We start from the raw sequence: 6,753 nt of genomic DNA on the forward strand, positions 1-6,753 counted from the left end.
GTCCGTCCCTGCGGCGTGTATCCCTTTTATTCGGCATCATTAGCTTACCTTGTTGGGGGCGCCCCTCGGGCTGCATGATCCCCAAGCCGCTCGGGCCAGGCTCAGCGACATGTACCCCATTTGCGTTCATTTCCGGTTATGCGTTAGAAATGCCATGCTTGATTATTTGATGCCAGTCCGCGGCGCCTCCTCTTCTCCATGTTGACCACTTGCACATTAAAGGGGGGGGGGTACCTGAGCATCGCGACTCAGGGCTCTTACTGGCTCTCCAGCCCTTACCCTCTGGCCTTGACCACGGCATCACGACCTGGCATACCAGCGACGGCTGAGACCAGCTCGAGGGCCGGGACCTGAGGACGTAGGGTGCAGGCATCTAACCGAACTTGCAGGGACACAACACAAGATAAGGCCCAGTGCCAGGCGCAACCCGCCTAGAGGTAGGGCCCCGTGAGTCCCGCGCTGGCTCACGGGTGCCCAGATACACCTCACCAGGCCCTACCGTGCCAGCCACGTGTCAGGGGCGGGGCTGTGCACGCCCCGGGGGCTCCTCCCGGAGGGGGGGCCCTCCCACGCACAAGTGGAAGCACCATGCTCCGCGCTGGTTGACGACACTGCCGAGGAGCGGCTATGCCCGTACTCATACGGAAGCGCTATGCTCCGCGCTGGTGATAAACAACTAAGGGTGGCCTCCGGGCCGCATCAACCTCAGGGAGCCCAGTGCTCAGTGTCTAGCCTCATCGCAACGCCTCCCCTCGGGAGTGCCGCGCGAGGGGGCTGGGCACGGGGGCTGCGCCAGGGTCACGCCCAGACGCACGCCGCCCAGCCAGGTCCCCATGGGCCTGGTTCGTCGCGCGCCTCTCCCCGAGCGGAGCCAAGGTATGAAGGTCGTTTGAGCGTCAAGGGGGACTCCTGAGCATCGCGACTCAGGAGCCTAACTGGCCATGTAGCCCCTCACTCCTTTGGTCCCGTCCTGGTTTCCGGTCGGGGCTATTGCTGGGTGAGGTACGCACGTGGCCGGGCTCTGCAGACGTAGAATGGTGGATCCACCCACATCACACCTCCCTACTTGCTGTTCGTGCGCCAAGGGGGACTCCTGAGCATCGCGACTCAGGAGCCTAACTTGTCATGTAGCCCCTCACTCCTTGGTCCCGTCCTGGTTTCCGGTCGGGGCTACTGCTAGGTGAGGTACGCGCGGGGCCGGGCTCTGCCGGCGTAGAACGTAAGCAAGTAGGAAGGAAAAGCACAAATTTCAAAGGAATTCGAAAGCAAATATTACAGTTCACACTGTTATGCCAGTATCAGGCGCAAGTTTAAACACCTCCCCGAGGCATGATACATGTGCAGGAATCAAAAGCAGGACAGGAGCCACGATGGAGTCACTTGGCGGCGGGGGAGCAGCGTGGCGTGGGTTCGCCTCACGGAGCAGCGGGGTCGACGGCGCCTTGCTCCGGCTTGGTGCTGAAGGCCCAGAACTTCCCCAGCAGAGCCTCCGCGCGACCCTTCACGGCCTCGGCGGCAGCCGCCACATGCTTGCCGCTCACGGGCTCCAGCAGGCTATCAAGGTCGAACCCGGGATCGCGAAGGTGGATGTGGGTGAGAACCCGCGTCAGTGCTACAGAAGACAGAACACGCGCCTCGGCCTCGGCCGTGGGGCCGAGGCCAAGGGCGACATCTTCAAGAGCGTGGACCAAGAAGGGAAGCAGCTTGGCGGGGCCGTCCTCGGCGCCGGCCAGCGGGCTCTCCAGGCCGCTGTCGTAAAGCGTCCTCAGCGAGGAGCGAGTGTCGGTGTCAAAACTGGCGGATCTCGGGTAGGGGGTCCCGAACTGTGCGTCTAAGGTGGATGGTAACAGGAGGCAGGGGACACGATGTTTTACCCAGGTTCGGGCCCTCTTGATGGAGGTAAAACCCTACGTCCTGCTTGGTTAATATTGATGATATGGGTAGTACAAGAGTAGATCTACCACGAGATCAAGGAGGCTAAACCCTAGAAGCTAGCCTATGGTATGATTGTTGTATATATTGTCTATCGACTAGCCTGGCCCTGGTTTATATAATGCACCAGAGGCCTAGGTTAACAGAGTCCTAGCCGAATATGCCGGTGGGGAGAAGTCGTTGTCTTGATCGCCAAGTCTTGTGGAATCTTCCTTGTATGCGGCAGCTGTCCGAACTGGCCCATGAGTATACAGCCACGGGGGTCCTTGGCCCAATCTATCAGATCGGGAGATGACGTGCTGAGTACCCCCTAGTCCAGGACACCGTCAGTAGCCCCCTGAACCGGTCTTCAAGTTAGGGACGCTCCTCAATTCTTCCGAACTGTTCTTCATCTTCGGTCGTCGGTCTTGAAAACTGGTTCAACAAATCTTCTCATCTTCGATCTTGAGGATCGCCGAAATGAATTCGACAAGTTTATACATCGGGTATCCGAGGAGCCCCTTTAAGTTTCTGGCCTTTACCAATGCCTTATTATTTTTATGCCACACCTCGGGTTTGAAGTTGTTCCCAGGAGGCAGTGTCCTCTTGCGTCCGAGCTCTAACACCGGACTGCATTCAAGGTATCTTTTGCGGCCGAGCACCAATGCCGGACCGCTTCCGAGCTCCAACGGCGGAATGTATCCGAGCTCCAACGCCGGACTATGTCCAAGCTTCAACGCCGGATAGTGTCCCAGCTCCAACGTCGGACTATATCCGAGGTGTCATATCACCTTGGTTCAAAAAAGTTGAAGGAGTTTAGCCGAGCTTAATGCCGAAAATGCCCTCTATGGAGCCAGCCACTAGCACCCGAGCTTTATGCCGGACTGCTTCCGAGGTGGTGCACCACCCCGAATGTGGGCCGATTTTTTGTCAATATTTTTATTGGTGCAATTTATTCTCTGCCGAGATATATAGCCAGTAGCCCTCAAGGTGTGTATCGGTCTAAAACCCGAGATGCACATGAAGGATGACATAAGACCGCTGATCCCAGTAGCCGCTGAGACTCAGGTTGATTTGCAAAATCGGCCTGAGGATCAAGTCCTAGCTTGGCAGAATACTTCGGGACACAAAAGCGGTGTGCTCAGTCCTCAAGACTCAGGTTGGGTGCCGCCGACCAACCTGAGGATCAAAATCTCCTCGGAAACTATATTGCACATAAAATTTTCTGCATTGGACAAGCAATGCAGTAGCCCCCGAGACACTGGTCGGGTGGCAACACCAGATCAGGGGATCGATGTGCCCCTTTAATATTTGTAAATAATAAGCCCTAAGCCCAGTAGCCCCCGAGCCTTAATGCGGGCACGGGTGGCCGAATTAAGGATCAATATCCATAGTAAAATCACAAATTATGTGTAATGACTCTATGTATCCAAGTACTTTACGTCATTAATGCTCGGATCCGCATTGTACAAAACTTTGTTTGACCGACCATCGGCTTCCACCTCCTCGGCCAGTAGCCGAGGAGTGTTTGTCCTACTTTATAAAGCCTTTATGAGGGCAAAGATTTACAACAAACAAGGCAATCTGGCCATACGGTTTTATAAACAAAGGTACGCAGAGAGTTATATCACTGTTTAACAGAAGAAATGTCTTCCAAAGAAAATAGTCCCGCTATCGGTTCCTTTCTTTGGGTTGTCATGCTAAGCATGATCATTAAACCTCAGCTCTAATGTAAGAGAAAAATATTGAGGATTTAGTTTGGGAGGCCAGTTAATAGCCCCCGGTAGTGTTCGGCGACAGTCGGGGTCAAGCCGTAAACACTTCGGCCAATGTTACGAACGGCCCATCATTTAACATAGTCATCGGATCGCTGACCAGTTTACGCTTATTGTGAAAGTCAGTTTTCGGCTTTCTCCACTGAGGTGCTTAACCATGTGAGCTGGAAGCACAATCGCAGTGGTTCTCCCTTTGCACGCCTAGCCGAACAAAACGGAACGTAGGAAGCAAGTGCAGGAGCCGGGCAACCCAACTATTGACCGAAGACACAATTCGAAACCGATGCATATATAGCAATATCTGAGAATGTTTTTGCCGAATCCCTAAAGGTGTCTGGCGTTGCACTGCGAGACTAATGCTAGAGAAGCACAAATAGTTTTAAAAGTGCCAAAAAGCTTGGAAAACCAAGAAACGCCAGTAAAAACATGACGTCCGAACAATATCAAGTGTTCGGTGCCAATCCGAAAGTTGGTCTGAGAAAAAAGAAGTGCTTCTGTCGTGCTTTAACATGATACATCCTATCTCAAGACTTCGAGCGGGTCAGCCTACGGCTTCAACCTCCTATCTCGAGGGCGGAGAACTTCTCATCAGGCCAGTTTAGCAAACTAAACTCTAGCGGCTTTGAGGGAGAAATTAGGCTCCCCGGCTAGTGACCGCACACTCGTGTCAAAAAAGGAGTGATAAATAATAATAAAACTTTGCAACGACTAAGAAGAAGAACACTTATTATAAAACGGCTCAAATAAACTTAAGAGCCCCCAAGTGACTTGGGTAGAAGAATGATTGCATGTACCGAAGTACTTATATCATATCTATGTTCAACCGAACTTTAAACGCGTCTTAACCGACCGTCAGCTTCTCCCTCTTCGGTCAAGGACCGAAAAGTGTTATGTACTCCATCGGTCGAGAATATCGATGGTGTTTCCAATAACCAGGCAATCAGGCCATAAGGCTGTAACAGACAAAGCGCGCTCAAGGAACTTATGCTATATTACCGTGAAGTGTAAGAAGCATCTTCGAAGAAAATAGTACCCCCACCGATACCTTTCTTCGGTGCTCATTGTTATTATGAGACTTGTGCAATAGATTTTTTGTACTCATGAGTTCCGTTGTGTGCCGACCATCATTGAAAACTATAAGAGCGCTAGCTTTCGGCTTCACCCAGTCTGAGGTCCGGTTCGGTTGACTCGATCGTGACAATCACAGAGGTGCTCCCTTTACTCCCTAGCCGAACAATCGGGAACGTAGGGGTAAACACAGGAGCGAGGCAACCCAGCTTGCAAATTGCTTAAGTCAATATGGTGCATATTGTGGCATAATACACGAACAAGGAACGAAGCCGTACAAGTATAATCATATGCAAGAGGAAAAGCTTCATAAATGAAGCCCCCAAGTGAATTGGGTCCTTGAATTTGTGTGTCACAAACAAAGTTTGGACAAGGAAATTTTTTACAAGCAACTTTTTTCCAAAAAAGTATAATGCTTGGTCGAACACAAGTTAGAAATTAAAGCTTTGAGCATGAAAGCAACTTAGCTGGTTAATGTGTTCGGTATTGATGACGCAGTCCGAGCTTGATGCTGGGCAAGGTTCCATCCCCCAAGCTGGTCCTGAGGTGGCGGAGCGGAGAGCTCGACACGCCGAAGTGGTGACATAGCACGGTCAATGCAGACCGGCAGAGTGACGCCGAAGTCCCCGGATCATTTTCCTGTGCACAAAAAATAGTGCAAACCGGAGATAATAGTAATAATGATAATAAAAAAATCGTTGCATAATAAATAATTTATGCAAAGTGAGTAATAAAAGAAATATGGCCTGGCGCTGAAGTCAAGTCGATGCAGGGCATCGGCGTGATGCGGTAAAGGCGTGGCAAAGCCTGAATTCACAGGTCGGTCCGAGCTCCGAGTGCGGCGTTCGCCGGACTATGTACGGAAACTGACCGAACCACCATGCGACTGTCGTTAATGTAGCCACCATTTGATAGACCTGTGTACATATGACGGACAAACCATAGTAATAATTCCTTGGGAAAAATGAACCCAAACAAGCAAAAAATACTGGGATTAATAGCACATGGTTTATTTGTTGTAGCAATCCGAAGGAAGGTGATTTCTAAAATTGGGACCCGCTCGGCACACCCATTGCCTGATGGGCGATAAAACGACGGCATGGCAATGCTGGTAAAGATTGACTCGCCGAGGCAAAGCCCTCGGCCCAGCTAACGTGACGGAGCTGGTCGGCTAGTGACGCCGAAGTGTCCGGAGTAGGTTGATGAAGAGATAGCGAAGCCCCCGGTCCAGCCGAGATGTCGAAGCCTCGATGTCAGCCGATGAGTCGAAGTAGGTCGGCGTGATGGACACCAGCTTGAAGAAGCAATAGTGCGGCCCTGTCGATGCAGGTCGTGACGTGGTCGACGCCGACTTGATGAAGCGACCGTGCGGTGATGCCGGTATGCCCGCCCGTGTAATCCGTGGGGTGGCGATGTTGGTGATGATTTATCCTTCGCGATGCCGGGCTCTTGTTCGGCTTGCCGAGATGATGATCCGAAGAAGTTGAGCTCGGCTCAACAAAGTGACGCCGTGTCTAGCGCAGGTCGGCAGCCGTGGAGTAATATTACCGGACTGGTTTGACACTAGCATGATGTTGAAGATCATGTTCAAAAGATCTTATAGTTAGTGGGATGTATTCGGGAACAAAACACAATACCCCATACAAAACTTCCTTCAAAAGGGATGTCCGAAACCCTGTTCATAAAAAAGATGAACTCGGGTCGGATTCGTTTTCGCGTAGAAAACAGATCCGAAAAGTGATGCACTAATCGGAAGGTTCCCGGAGTTTGGACGGTCGGATCGAGCCGAAATTTTGAGAGGTGGTAGATATAGGAATTCCGCAGCCGATCAACGGTTGGATCTTCCAAAGGACGTCCGAGCTAGAAGCTGGACACCACGCCCTAAACTCATCCAAATTCCCGTCCAGATTTGACAGGGCTCCGGTATATCGTGGATTGCCAGAGATTCCTCCATTGGAACTCGACGAAATTTTCCAGGGTTGTTGTAGACTCAATTCTG

This window comes from Triticum dicoccoides, chromosome 7A (genome assembly GCF_002162155.2).
Source record: "Triticum dicoccoides isolate Atlit2015 ecotype Zavitan chromosome 7A, WEW_v2.0, whole genome shotgun sequence".
In the NCBI taxonomy this organism is placed as follows: domain Eukaryota; kingdom Viridiplantae; phylum Streptophyta; class Magnoliopsida; order Poales; family Poaceae; genus Triticum; species Triticum dicoccoides.